Source organism: Bombina bombina, chromosome 7, assembly GCF_027579735.1.
Source record: "Bombina bombina isolate aBomBom1 chromosome 7, aBomBom1.pri, whole genome shotgun sequence".
NCBI lineage: Eukaryota > Metazoa > Chordata > Amphibia > Anura > Bombinatoridae > Bombina > Bombina bombina.
In genome coordinates, this window is record NC_069505.1 from 429,433,959 (window position 1) to 429,450,104 (window position 16,146).

Consider the following 16,146-nt stretch of genomic DNA (forward strand, 5'->3'; position numbering starts at 1 on the left):
GGATGTACTTGCCCTCTAACCTTCTCATAACCCCAGTAACCTATAGAATTGTATGTACTTGCCCTCTAGACTTCTCATTACCCCAGTAACCTATGGAATTGTATGTACTTGCCCTCTAGACTTCTTATTACCCCAGAAACCTAAGGCATTGAATGCACTTGCCCTCTAGAATTCTCATAGCCCCAGACACATATGGGATTGTATGTACTTGCCCTCTAGACTTCTCATTATCCCAGACACCTATGGCATTGTATGCACTAGCCCTCTAGGCTTATCATTACCCCAGACACCTATGGCATTGCATGTACTTGCCCTCTAGGCTTCTCATTATCCCAGATACCTAAGGCATTGTATGTACTTGCCCTCTAGACTTCTCATTACTCCAGGTACCTATGGCATTGTATGCACTAGCCCTCTAGGCTTATCATTACCCCAGACACCTATGGCATTGTATGTACTTGCCCTCTAGGCTTCTCATTACCCCAGACACCTATGGCATTGTATGTACTTGCCCTCTAGGCTTCTTATTACCCCTGTAACCTATTGAATTGTATGTACTTGCCCTCTAGGCTTCTCATTACCCCAGACACCTATGGAATTGTGTGTATTTCCCTCTAGACTTCTCATAACCCCAGAAACCTATGGAATTGTATGTACTTGCCCTCTAGGCTTCTAATTACCCTAGAAACCTATGGCATTGAATGTACTTGCCCTCTAAACTTCGCATAGCCCCAGACACTTATGGCATTGTATGTACTTACCTTCTAGACTTCTCATAACCCCAGAAACCTATGGCATTGTATGTACTTGCCCTCTAGACTTCTTATTACCCCAGAAACCTGTGGCATTGAATGTACTTGCCCTCTAGACTTCTCATAACCCCAGAAACCTATGGAATTGTATGTACTTGCCCTCTAGGCTTCTCATTACCCCTGTAACCTATGGCATTGTATGTACTTGCCCTCTAGACTTCCCATTACCCCAGAAACCTATGGCATTGTATGTACTTGCCCTCTAGACTTCTCATAACCCCAGAAACTTATGGCATTGTATGTACTTGCCCTCTAGACTTCTTATTACCCCAGTAACCTATGGCATTGTATGTACTTGCCCTCTAGGCTTCTCATTACCCCTGTAACCTATGGCATTGTATGTACTCGCCCTCTAGACTTCTCATTACCCCAGAAACCTATGGCATTGTGTGTATTTGCCCTTTAGACTTTTCATTACACCAGAAACCTATGGAATTGTATGTACTTGCCTTCTAGGCTTCTCATTACCGCAGACACCTATGGCATTGTATGTACTTGCCCTCTAGACTTCTCATAACCCCAGTAACCTATGGAATTGTATGTACTTGCCCTCTAGACTTCTCATCACCCCAGAAACCTATGGCATTGTATGTACTTGCCCTCTAGACTTCTCATTACCCCAGAAACCTATGGCATTGTGTGTATTTGCCCTCTAGACTTTTCATTACACCAGAAACCTATGGAATTGCATGCAATTGCCCTCTAGGCTTCTCATTACCCCAGAAACCTATGGCATTGTGTGTATTTGCCCTCTAGACTTTTCATTACACCAGAAACCTATGGAATTTTATGTACTTGCCCTCTAGGCTTCTCATTACCCCAGACACCTATGGCATTGTATGTACTTACTTTCTAGACTTCTCAAAACCCCTGTAACCGACGGCACTGGATGTACTTGCCCTCTAACCTTCTCATTACCCCAGTGACCTATGGCACTGGATGTACTTGCCCTCTAACCTTCTCATTACACCAGTAACCTATGGCATTGTATGTACTTGCCCTCTAGGCTTCTCATTACCCCAGAAACCTATGGAATTGTATGTACTTGCCCTCTAGGCTTCTCATTACCCCAGAAACCCATGGCATTGTATGTACTTGCCCTCTAGACTTCTCATAACCCCAGAAACCTATGGCATTGTATGTACTTGCCCTCTAGATTTCTCATAACCCCAGAAACCTATGGCATTGTTTGTATTTGCCCTCTAGACTTCTCATTACCCCTGTAACCTATAGCATTGTATGCACTTGCCCTCTATGCTTCTCATTACCCCAGACACCTATGGAATTGTGTGTATTTGCCCTCTAGACTTCTCATAACCCCATAACCCCAGAAACCTATGGCATTGTTTGTATTTGCCCTCTAGACTTTTCATTACCCCAGAAACCTATGGAATTGTATGCACTTGTCCTCTAGGCTTCTCATTACCCCAGAAACCTATTGAATGGTATGTACTTACCCTCTAGACTTCTCATAACCCCAGTAACCTATGGCACTGGATGTACTTGCCCTCTAACCTTCTCATTACCCCAGTAACCTATGGCACTGGATGTACTTGCCCTCTAGACTTCTCATTACAACAGAAACCTATGGAATTGTATTTACTTGTCCTCTAGGCTTCTCATTACCCCAGAAACCCATGGCATTGTATGTACATGCCCTCTAGACTTCTAATTACACCAGAAACCTATGGCATTGCATGTACTTGCCATCTAGACTTCTCATTACCCCTGTAACCTATAGCATTGTATGTACTTGCCCTCTAGACTTCTCATTACCCCTGTAACCTATAGCATTGTATGTACCTACCCTCTAGGCTTCTCAATATCACTGTAACCTATGGCATTGTATGTATTTGCCCTCTAGACTTCTCATAAACCCAGACACCTATGGCAGTTTATGTCCTTGCCCTCTAGGCTTATCATTACCCATGTAACCTATGGCATTGTATGTACTTGCCCTCTAGACTTCTCATTACCCCAGTAAGCTATGGCACTGGATGTACTTGCCCTCTAACCTTCTCATTACCCCAGTACCAATGGCACTGGATGTACTTGCCCTCTAACCTTCCCATAACCCCAGACACCAATGGCATTGTATGTACTTGCCCTCTAGACTTCTCATAACCCCAGAAACCTATGGAATTGTATGTACTTGCCCTCCAGGCTTCTCATTACCCCTGTAACCTATGGCATTGTATCTACTTGCCCTCTAGACTTCTCATTACACCAGAAACCTATGGCATTGTGTGTATTTGCCCTCTAGACTATTTATTAACCCAGAAACCTATGGAATTGTATGCACTTGCCCTCTAGGCTTCTCATTACCACAGAAAACTATGGAATTGTATGTACTTGCCCTCTAGGCTTCTCATTACCCCAGAAACCTATGGCATTAAATGTACTTGCCCTCTAGACTTCTCATAACCCCAGAAACCTATGGAATTGTATGCACTTGCCCTCTAGGCTTCTCATTACCCCAGAAAAACATAATTTATGCTTACCTGATAAATTCCTTTCTTCTGTAGTGTGATCAGTCCACGGGTCATCATTACTTCTGGGATATTAACTGCTCCCCTACAGGAAGTGCAAGAGGATTCACCCAGCAGAGCTGCATATAGCTCCTCCCCTCTACGTCACTCCCAGTCATTCGACCAAGGACAAACGAGAAAGGAAAAGCCAAGGGTGAAGTGGTGACTGGAGTATAAATTAAAAAATATTTACCTGCCTTAAAAACAGGGCGGGCCGTGGACTGATCACACTACAGAAGAAAGGAATTTATCAGGTAAGCATAAATTATGTTTTCTTCTGTTAAGTGTGATCAGTCCACGGGTCATCATTACTTCTGGGATACCAATACCAAAGCAAAAGTACACGGATGACGGGAGGGATAGGCAGACTCTTTATACAGAAGGAACCACTGCCTGAAGAACCTTTCTCCCAAAAATAGCCTCCGATGAAGCAAAGGTGTCAAATTTGTAAAATTTGGAAAAAGTATGAAGCGAAGACCAAGTTGCAGCCTTGCAAATCTGTTCAACAGAGGCCTCATTCTTGAAGGCCCAAGTGGAAGCCACAGCTCTAGTAGAATGAGCTGTAATTCTTTCAGGGGGCTGCTGTCCAGCAGTCTCATAAGCTAAACGAATTATGCTACGAAGCCAAAAAGAAAGAGAGGTAGCGGAAGCTTTTTGACCTCTCCTCTGCCCAGAGTAAATGACAAACAGAGAAGACGTTTGTCGGAATTCCTTAGTTGCCTGCAAGTAAAATTTTAGAGCCCGGACTACATCCAGGTTGTGCAGTAGACGTTCCTTCTTTGAAGAAGGATTTGGGCATAAAGAAGGAACAACAATCTCTTGATTGATATTCCTGTTAGTAACTACCTTAGGTAAGAACCCAGGTTTAGTACGCAGGACTACCTTATCCAAATGAAAAATCAAATAAGGAGAATCACAATGTAAGGCTGATAATTCAGAGACTCTTCGAGCCGAGGAAATAGCCATTAAAAATAGAACTTTCCAAGATAACAACTTTATATCAATGGAATGAAGGGGTTCAAACGGAACGCCCTGTAAAACATTAAGAACAAGGTTTAAACTCCATGGTGGAGCAACAGTTTTAAACACAGGCTTAATCCTGGCCAAAGCCTGACAAAAAGCCTGGACGTCAGGAACTTCTGACAGACGTTTGTGTAACAGAATGGACAGAGCTGAACTCTGTCCCTTTAATGAACTAGCAGATAAACCCTTTTCTAAACCTTCTTGTAGAAAAGACAATATCCTAGGAATCCTAACCTTACTCCAAGAGTAACCTTTGGATTCACACCAATGTAGGTATTTACGCCATATCTTATGGTAAATCTTTCTGGTAACAGGTTTCCTAGTCTGTATTAAGGTACTAATAACTGACTCAGAAAACCCACGTCTTGATAAAATTAAGCGTTCAATTTCCAAGCAGTCAACTTCAGAGAAGTTAGATTTTGATGTTTGAAGGGACCCTGTATCAGAAGGTCCTGTTTCAGAGGTAGAGACCAAGGCGGACAGGATGACATGTCCACCAGGTCTGCATACCAAGTCCTGCGTGGCCACGCAGGTGCTATTAGAATCACTGATGCTCTCTCTTGTTTGATTCTGGCTATCAATCGAGGAAGCAACGGGAAGGGTGGAAACACGTAAGCCATCCTGAAGTCCCAAGGTGCTGTCAGAGCATCTATCAGGACTGCTCCTGGATCCCTGGATCTGGACCCGTAACGAGGAAGCTTGGCGTTCTGTCGAGACGCCATGAGATCTATCTCTGGTTTGCCCCAACGTCGAAGTATTTGGGCAAAGACCTCCGGATGAAGTTCCCACTCCCCCGGATGAAAAGCCTGACGACTTAAGAAATCCGCCTCCCAGTTCTCCACTCCCGGGATGTGGATTGCTGACAGGTGGCAAGAGTGAGACTCTGCCCATCGAATTATCTTTGATACTTCCATCATAGCTAGGGAGCTTCTTGTCCCTCCCTGATGGTTGATGTAAGCTACAGTCGTGATGCTGTCCGACTGAAACCTGATGAACCCCCGAGTTGTCAACTGGGGCCAAGCCAGGAGGGCATTGAGAACTGCTCTCAATTCCAGAATGTTTATTGGCAGGAGACTCTCCTCCTGACTCCATAGTCCCTGAGCCTTCAGGGAATTCCAGACGGCACCCCAACCTAGAAGGCTGGCGTCTGTTGTTACAATTGTCCAGTCTGGTCTGCTGAATGGCATCCCCCTGGACAGGTGTGGCCGAGAAAGCCACCATAGAAGAGAATTTCTGGTCTCTTGATCCAGATTCAGAGAAGGGGATAAGTCTGAGTAATCCCCATTCCACTGACCTAGCATGCACAGTTGCAGTGGTCTGAGGTGTAAGCGTGCAAAGGGTACCATGTCCATTGCCGCTACCATTAAGCCGATTACCTCCATACATTGAGCCACTGACGGGTGTTGAATGGAATGAAGAGTGCGGCAAGCACTTTGAAGTCTTGATAGCCTGTCCTCTGTCAGGTAAATCTTCATTTCTACAGAATCTATAAGAGTCCCCAGGAAGGGAACTCTTGTGAGTGGAACGAGTGAACTTTTCTTTTCGTTCACCTTCCATCCATGTGACCTTAGAAATGCCAGCACTAACTCTGTATGAGATTTGGCAGTTTGAAAGCTTGAAGCTTGTATCAGAATGTCGTCTAGGTATGGAGCTACCGAGATTCCCCGCGGTCTTAGTACCGCCAGAAGAGCACCCAGAACCTTTGTGAAGATTCTTGGCGCTGTAGCCAATCCGAATGGAAGAGCCACAAACTGGTAATGCCTGTCTAGGAAGGCAAACCTTAGGTACCGGTAATGATCTTTGTGAATCGGTATGTGCAGGTAAGCATCTTTTAAATCTACAGTGGTCATGTACTGACCCTCTTGGATCATAGGTAAAATTGTCCGAATAGTCTCCATCTTGAACGATGGAACTCTTAGGAATTTGTTTAGGATCTTTAAGTCCAGGATTGGTCTGAAAGTTCCCTCTTTTTTGGGAACCACAAACAGATTTGAGTAAAACCCCTGTCCCTGTTCCGATCGTGGAACTGGATGGATTACTCCCATTAACAAGAGCTCTTGTACGCAGCGTAGAAAAGCCTCTTTCTTTGTCTGGATTGTTGACAATCTTGACAGATGAAATCTCTCTCTTGGAGGAGAGTATTTGAAGTCCAGAAGGTATCCCTGAGATATTATCTCTAGCGCCCAGGGATCCTGAACATCTCTTGCCAAAGCCTGGGCGAAGAGAGAAAGTCTGCCCCCCACTAGATCCGATCCCGGATCGGGGGCCCTCAATTCATGCTGTTTTGGGGGCAGCAGCAGGTTTCCTAGTCTGCTTGCCCTTGTTCCAGGACTGGTTAGGTTTCCAGCCTTGTCTGTAGCGAGCAACAGCTCCTTCCTGTTTTGGTGCAGAGGAAGTTGATGCTGCTCCTGCTTTGAAATTACGAAAGGAACGAAAACTAGACTGTCTAGTCTTGGCTTTGGCTTTGTCCTGAGGCAGGGCATGGCCTTTACCTCCTGTAATGTCAGCGATAATCTCTTTCAACCCGGGCCCGAATAAGGTCTGCCCTTTGAAAGGTATATTAAGCAATTTAGACTTAGAAGTAACATCAGCTGACCAGGATTTTAGCCACAGCGCCCTGCGTGCCTGAATGGCGAATCCTGAATTCTTCGCCGTAAGTTTAGTAAGATGTACTACGGCCTCCGAAATGAATGAATTAGCTAGTTTAAGGACTCTAAGCCTGTCCGTAATGTCGTCCAGAGTAGCTGAACCAATGTTCTCTTCCAGAGACTCAATCCAGAATGCCGCTGCAGCCGTGATCGGCGCAATGCATGCAAGGGGTTGCAATATAAAACCTTGTTGAACAAACATTTTCTTAAGGTAACCCTCTAACTTTTTATCCATTGGATCTGAAAAAGCACAGCTATCCTCCACCGGGATAGTGGTACGCTTAGCTAAAGTAGAAACTGCTCCCTCCACCTTAGGGACCATTTGCCATAAGTCCCGTGTGGCGGCGTCTATTGGAAACATTTTTCTAAATATCGGAGGGGGTGAGAACGGCACACCGGGTCTATCCCACTCCTTAGTAACAATTTCAGTAAGTCTCTTAGGTATAGGAAAAACCTCAGTACTCGTCGGTACCGCAAAATATTTATCCAACCTACACATTTTCTCTGGTATTGCAACTGTGTTACAATCATTCAGAGCCGCTAACACCTCCCCTAGTAATACACAGAGGTTTTCCAGTTTAAATTTAAAATTTGAAATATCTGAATCCAGTCTGTTTGGATCAGAACCGTCACCCACAGAATGAAGTTCTCCGTCCTCATGTTCTGCCACCTGTGACGCAGTGTCTGACATGGCCCTAATATTATCAGCGCACTCTGTTCTCACCCCAGAGTGATCACGCTTACCTTTTAGTTCTGGTAATTTAGCCAAAACTTCAGTCATAACAGTAGCCATATCCTGTAATGTGATTTGTAATGGCCGCCCAGCTGTACTCGGCGCTACAATATCACGCACCTCCCTCTGAGCGGGAGATGTAGGTACTGACACGTGAGGCGAGTTAGTCGGCATAACTCTCCCCTCGTTGTTTGGTGAAATTTGTTCAATTTGTACAGATTGATTTTTATTTAAAGTAGCATCAATACAGTTAGTACATAAATTTCTATTGGGCTCCACTTTGGCATTGCAACAAATGACACAGGTATCATCTTCTGAATCAGACATGTTTAACACACTAGCAAATAAACTTGCAACTTGGAAATACAATTCAATTAGAATAATATTAAAACGTACTGTGCCTTTAAGAAGCACAGAAGATCTATGACAGTTAAAAATTAATAAATTGAAACAGTTATAGCCTCAATCCTTGTAAACAACACAACTTTAGCAAAGGTTTAATCCCATTAGCAAAGATAACAATTTCTGAAAGCAGGAAACAAATTACAGAATAAAAGTTTTTATTTCAGTCAAACTATAATTCTCACAGCTCTGCTGAGAGAAATTACCTCCCTCAAAATAAGTTTTGAAGACCCCTGAGCTCTGTAGAGATGAACCAGATCATGCAGGGAATACAATGAGTTGCTGACTGAAATATTTGATGCATAGTAAAAGCGCCCCTCCCCCACACACACAGCAGTGAGGGAGAACAGAAACTGACAGAAAAAACAGATTTAAGCAACTGCCAAGTGGAAAAATGGTGCCCAAACATTTATTCACTCAGTACCTCAGCAAATGAAAACGATTTTACATTCCAGCAAAAACGTTAAACATAATCTCTAGTTATTAAACAGCTTTATGTCTTTCTTACAGTGTAATTCTAGTGAAGTACCATTCTCCAGAATACTGAAGTGTAAAGTATACATACATGACATTATATCGGTATGGCAGGATTTTCTCATCAATTCCATTGTCAGAAAATAAAAACTGCTACATACCTCTATGCAGATTCATCTGCCCGCTGTCCCCTGATCTGAAGTTTACCTCACTCCTCAGATGGCCGAGAACAGCAATATGATCTTAACTACTCCGGCTAAAATCATAGCAAAACTCTGGTAGATTCTTCCTCAAACTCTGCCAGAGAGGTAATAACACACTCCGGTGCTATTTTAAAATAACAAACTTTTGATTGAAGATATAAAACTAAGTATAATCACCATAGTCCTCTCACACGACCTATCTAGTTGCTGGGTGCAAGAGAATGACTGGGAGTGACGTAGAGGGGAGGAGCTATATGCAGCTCTGCTGGGTGAATCCTCTTGCACTTCCTGTAGGGGAGCAGTTAATATCCCAGAAGTAATGATGACCCGTGGACTGATCACACTTAACAGAAGAAACTATGGAATTGTATGTACTTGCCCTCTAGCCTTCTCATAACCCCAAAAACCTATAGCATTGTATGTACTTGCCCTCTAGACTTCTCATAACCCCGGAAACCTATAGAATTGTATGTACTTGCCCTCTAGGCTTCTCATTACCCCTGTATCCTATGGCATTGTATGTACTTGCCCTCTAGACTTCTCATTACCCCAGAAACCTATGGCATTGTGTGTATTTGCCCTCTAGACTTTTCATTACACCAGAAACCTATGGAACTGTATGCACTTACCCTTTAGGCTTCTCATTACCCCATAAACCTATGGAATTGTATGTACTTGCCCTCTAGGTTTCTCATTACCCCAGAAACCTATGGAATTGTATGTACTTACCCTATAGACTTCTCATAACCCCAGTAACCTATGGCACTGGATGTACTTGCCCTCTAACCTTCTCATTACCCCAGTAACCTATGGCACTGGATGTACTTGCCCTCTAACCTTCTCATTACCCCAGTAACCTATGGCACTGGATGTACTTGCCCACTAACCTTCTCATTACCCCAGTAACCTATGGCACTGGATGTACTTGCCCTCTAATCTTCTCATTACCCCAGTAACCTATGCACTGGATGTACTTGCCCTCTTAAATTCTCATAGCCCCAGACACCTATGGCATTGTATGTTCTTGCCATCTAGACTTCTCATTACCCCAGAAACCTATGGCATGGTATGTACTTGCCCTCTAGACTTCTCAGAACCCCAGTAACCTATGGCACTGGATTGTACTTGCCCTCTAACCTTCTCATTACCCCAGTAACCTATGGCACTGGATGTACTTGCCCTCTAGGCTTCTCATTACCCCAGTAACTTCTAGCATTGTATGTACTTGCCCTCTAGGTATATCATTACCCCAGTAACCTATGGCACTGGATGTACTTGCCCTGTAGGTTGCTCTTTACCACAGGAACCTTTGGCACCAGAAGTATTTGCCCTCTTGGATTTTCTAACAAACTAGCAAATGACCACTCAAATACAGTTTTACCAATCAGAACAGAACTCCAAAGCTGTTACAAAATGAACTGCAGATACAGAGACCCTCAACAAAATACACAAATTCAACAACAGGTACTCACGAAAGTTCAGAGCACAACCCGTCCTCTATATATGCACAATTCCAATGTACCCAGGACCTTATAGCTCGGCAAGACTCTAATTGTCCCCAGGAGACCAGCAGCTTCAGAGTGTAAATAAAACAGCACTATGCAGCGTCTAGTCAGCAGTAAGGTTTACCGGGTTTGCCTTGCGCTACTTTCCAAACCAGGCTGCCTCTTAGCACTCTCTCCCACAGCCTTTCACGGCTATTACCTGGGGCTGGATAATTTTTCCACGCACTACAGAGGACTTACGCTGCAGCGCAGGCACCCGTCTTCTTCCACCTTCCGGTTACTGCTGCTGCTTTGCCGTCTCTCTAGATCCGCTGGCTGCACTCCTCTCCGGCTACTAACAACTTCAGCTGCAAACAAACAAACAGCAGTCAAGCTTCAGAGCCTCAAAGCCATCTTGAGTCCTGTGACATCACGGTCTATCACTAGGGATCAAAGTAGCGAGTTCCTCTTCCACTCGCATAAGTGTTGTAACAAGAACAAAGATGAGGAGATCCCAGCATTAAGAATAATCACTCTTTATTGGTAAAATAGATGCAGTGAACAAAAAAAGATCCGGGCTTACGCGTTTCGGCTTACAAATGTGCCGTATTCATAGACCATAACTTCCTCTCTATCACCTGTGTCTTATATACACCAGTGTGTGTATGTTCACCCCTCCCTTTAACTAATACCACTCCTAAACAAACAGATAACTGAAAAAATACAACCTATCATTCTAAATATGTTTAAATTATTATAGCTAAATCCTACTAAGACTTATCTATTTACACGTTAACTGTACATAACAGAGTAAACTTGTAAACTATTTCAATCCTTCTCAATGCATACGTCTACAATCAACTTTAAACACTGTAGCGCTATCAGTGCTTATACACACTATTGCACTGAAAATAAAGACTTCTCAATAGACCTCCTATACTATGACCAGGATAGTATTACACTTAAAGGGACACTGAACCCAAATTTTTTATTTTGTGATTCAGATGGAGCATGCAATTTTAAGCAACTTTCTAATTTACTCCTATTATCAAATTTTCTTCATTCTCTTGGTATGTTTATTTGAAAAGCAAGAATGTAAGTTTAGATGCCGGCCCATTTTTGGTGAACAACCTGGGTTGTCCTTGCTGATTGGACAGCACCAATAAACAAGTGTTTTCCATGGTTCTGAACTGAAACTTTGCTGGCTCCTTAGCTTAGATGCCTTCTTTTTCAAATAAATATAGCAAGAGAACGAAGAAAATTTGATAATAGGAGTAAATTAGAAAGTTGCTTAAAATTGCATGCTCTATCTGAATCATGAAAGAAAAAAATTGGATTCAGTGTCCCTTTAAAGTAACATATTCATTATTCAGTACATCAAAATGTTTGTTAACATTTTTGTAGCTATTTATCATATTTATCAATTCAGACATACTTCCTAATAATGATAAATGATACGATATTGTATGATGTTTCATTCTTGACAAAAAATAGCAAGGTACAAAGAATACATTTTACTTAATAACAGAGTTAAACTAGACTGGTGCAGTCTCTTCCAATTGTAGAACCATATTCTTTATGGAATCAAAATATTAATTTACATATGTCCTTGGACACTATATATAGGCCTGACATTTCATACAAGGGAAATTGCTGCAAATATTTATATCAGAAAAATAGTGTAACCAAAAATATAAACAGAAAATTGCAAAAATAAGAAAAAAACAAAATGTATGCTTACCTGATAAATGTATTTCTTTCTTGACACGATGAGTCCACGGATCATCTAATTACTATTGGGAATATCACTCCTGCAAAGCAGGAGGCGGCAAAGAGCACCACAGCAAAGCTGTTAAATATCACCTCCCTACCCTCTAACCCCAGTCATTTGACCGAAGTAAAGGAAAGAAAGGAAGCAGCAAGGTGCAGAGGTGTCTGAAGTTTATAACATACCAACAACCTGTCTAAAGAAGAGGGCGGGCCATGGACTCATCGTGTCAAAAAAGAAAGAAATTTATCAGGTAAGCATCAATTTTGTTTTCTTTCTAATGACACAATGAGTCCACGGATCATCTAATTACTAATGGGAATCAATATCCAAGCCAGAGTACACAGATGATAAGGGAGGGACAAGACAGGGAACCTAACCTAAACGGAAGGCACCACTGCTTCAAGAACCTTTCTCCCAAAAGCGGCCTCAGCTGAGGCAAAAGTGTCAAATTTATAGAATTTTGAAAAAGTGTGAAGAAAGGACCAAGTTGCAGCCTTGCAAATCTGTTCCACAGAAGCTTCATTTTTGAATGCCCAGGAAGAGGAAACAGCCCTCGTAGAATGAGCTGTAACTCTCTCAGGAGGCTGCTGTCCAGCAGTTTCATAGGCAAAGCGAATAATACTCTTCAGCCACAAAGAAAGATAAGTAGCCGTAGCTTTTTGTCCCTTACGTTTCCCAGAGAATACCACAAACAGAGCAGAAGACTGACGAAAATACTTAATCGCCTGTAAATAGAATTTTAGTGCACGTTCCACGTCCAGATTGTGCAGAAGCTGTTCCTTCTGAGAAGGATTAGGACACAAGGAAGGAACAACAATCTCCTGATTAATGTTCCGGTCTGAAACTACTTTAGGGAGAAACCCTAATTTGGTACGTAAAACCACCTTATCTGAATGAAAAATAAGGTAAGGAGAATCATACTGTAATGCCGAGAGCTCTGACACTCTGCGAGCAGATGAAATAGCAACAAGAAACAAAACTTCCCAAGATAACAACTTAATATCTAAGGAATGCATAGGCTCAAACTGAGCCCCTTGAAGAACCTTAAGAACTAAATTAAGACTCCAGGGAGGAGTAACTAGTTTGAACACAGGCCTGATCCTGACCAAGGCTTGACAAAACGCTTCCACGTCTGGGACGTCTGCCAGACGCTTATGCAACAAAATAGACAAGGCAGATATTTTACCCTTTAGGGAACTTGCCGATAAACCCTTCTCCAAACCTTCTTGGAGAAAGGACAGAATTCTAGGAATCCTAACTCTACTCCAAGAGAAGCCCTTGGATTCACACCAATATAGATATTTACGCCATATTTTATGGTAAATTTTTTTAGTCACAGGTTTACGAACCTGAATCATGGTCTCAATGACCAATTCCGAAAATCCACGCTTGGATAAAATTAAGCGTTCAATCTCCAAGCAGTCAGCTTCAGAGAAACTAGATTTGGATGAAGGAAGGGCCCTTGAAGTAGAAGGTCTTTCCTCAACAGAAGTCTCAAAGGTGGAAAAGATGACATGTCTCCCAGGTCTGCATACCAAATCCTGCGAGGCCACGCCGGTGCAATGAGGATCACCGACGCCCTTTCCTGCTTGATTCGAGCAATGACCCGAGGTAGAAGAGCACACAGAGGAAATAGGTATGCAAGACTGAAATTCCAAGGTACCGCAAGAGCGCCTATCAATACAGCCTGAGGGTCCCTTGACCTCGACCAATACCTCGGGAGCTTGGCATTCTGCCGAGATGCCATGAGATCCAATTCCGGCTGACCCCATTTGAGAATCAGGATGGAAAACACTTCCGGATGGAGCTCCCACTCCCCCGGGTGAAAGGTCTGCCTGTTCAAGGAAGTCCGCCTCCCAGTTGTCCACTCCTGGGAAGTGGATCGCCAACGGCAGTTGTGGGTCTCTGCCCATCGCTCTCAGTTTCAGAATGTTTATGGGTAGAACAGACTCCGACCGAGTCCACGTTCCCTGAGCTTTTAGAGAGCCCCAGACTGCTCCCCATCCCAGAAGGCTGGCATCTGATGTCACAACCACCCAAGAGGGTCTGCGAAAGCAGGTTCCCTGGGAGAGATGATCCAGAAACAACCACCAAAGTAGAGAATCCCTTGTCTCCTGCTCCAGTTGTAATCGCGGAGACAGATCCGCATAATCTCCGTTCCACTGCCTGAGCATGCTTAAAGGGAAATGAAACCCAAATTTTTTCTTTCATGATTTAGAAAAAGCCTACAATTATAATCAACTTTCTAATTTACTTCTATTATCTATTTTGCTTCATTCTCTTGATATTCTTTGCTGAAAAGCATATCTAGATATGCTTAGTAGCTGCTGATTGGTAGCTGCACATAGATGCCTCCTGTGATTGGTTCACTGTGTGCATTGCTATTTCTTCATTAAAGTATATCTAAAGAATAAAGCAAATTAGGTAATAGAAGTAAATTGGAATGTTGTTTAAAATTATATTCTCTACCTTAATCATGGAAGAAAATGTTTGGGTATAGTGTCCCTTTAACTGCAGAGGTCTGAGATGGAAACGGGCGAATGGGATGATGTCCATTGCCGCTACCATCAGCCCGATTACCTCCATGCACTGAGCCACTGATGACCAAGGAGAGGACTGAAGTGCTAGGCAAGAATTGAAAATCTTTGATTTCCTGACTTCTGTCAGAAAAATCTTCATTGACAAGGAATCTATTATGATTCCCAAGAAAATTACCCTTCTATTTGGAAACAAGGAACTCTTTTCCAAATTCACCTTCCATCCGTGAGACCGCAGGAAAGATAACAACATTTCCGTGTGAGATGTTGCTTGTTGAAAGAAAGGCACCTGAACTAGAATGTCGTCCAGATAAGGTGCCACTGCAATGCCCTGCAATCGGAGCACCGCTAGCAGGGATCCCAGAACCTTTGAGAAAATTCTGGGAGCTGTGGCAAGACCGAATGGAAGAGCCACGAACTGGAAATGTTTGTCTAGAAATGCAAACCTTAGAAACTTGTGATGGCGCCTGTGTATGGAACATGCAGGTACGCGTCCTTTAAATCCACCGTTGTCATAAATTGACCCTCTTGGACCAAAGGAAGAATGGAACGAATAGTTTCCATCTTGAAGGACGACACTCTGAGAAATTTGTTTAGACTCTTGAGATCTAAAATCGGTCTGAAGGTTCGCTCCTTTTTGGGAACCACAAACAGATTGGAATAGAACCCCTGACCCCGTTCCTGCACTGGAACATGAACTATCACTCCCAGGTCGGAGAGGTCCCGAACACAGTGTAAGAATACCTCTCTTTTTGTCTGGTCTACAGATAATCTTGAAAGCAGAAACCTTCCCCTGGGAGGAAGGGCTTTGAACTCTAGTTTATATCCCTGGGACACGATGTACTCTGGTGTCCCTTTTGTTTATTTCTCTTATCCTGAGGGAGGAAATGTCCCTTTCCTCCCGTGATGTCAAAAATTATTTCCGTCAACCCCGGCCCAAACAAAGTCTTTCCTTTGCAAAAAGTTTAGACTTAGATGACACATCTGCAGACCAAGATTTTAACCATAAAGCTTTGCAGGCCAGAACGGCAAAACCGGAAATCTTAGTTTCCAGCTTAATAACCTGAAGGGAAGCATCCGTGATAAAGGAGTTGGCCAACTTAAGGGCCTTTATCCTATCCTGGATTTTTTTGAGGGGAGTGTCTGTCCGAATAGATTCAGACAATGTATCAAACCAGTATGCTGCCAGACTAGTGACAGTAGCAATACAAACTGCGGGTTGCCATTGTAAACCCTGGTGTACATACATTTTCTTGAGTAACCCCATTTTCTTGAGTAACCCAACTTCTTATCCATAGGATCCTTAAAGGAACAACTATCCTCTATAGGAATAGTAGTTATCTTGGCTAGTGTGGAAATTGCCCCTTCCACTTTGGGTACCGTCTGCCAAGATTCCTTGATAGAATCTGCTATAGGAAACCTCTTTTTAAATACAGGGGATGGAGAAAAAGGGATACCCGGTCTCTCCCATTCCTTAGCAATAATCTCAGTAGCTCAATCTGGTACAGGAAAAACTTCCACCATGGAAGGT

At 43.1% G+C, this 16,146-nt stretch overlaps 1 protein-coding gene across 1 annotated transcript in view; it reads right to left on the reverse strand.

Annotated features, from left to right (window-relative positions):
- Nucleotides 1–16,146, reverse strand: part of MEI1 (meiotic double-stranded break formation protein 1) — a 1,068,659-nt gene that overhangs the window by 289,458 nt on the left and 763,055 nt on the right.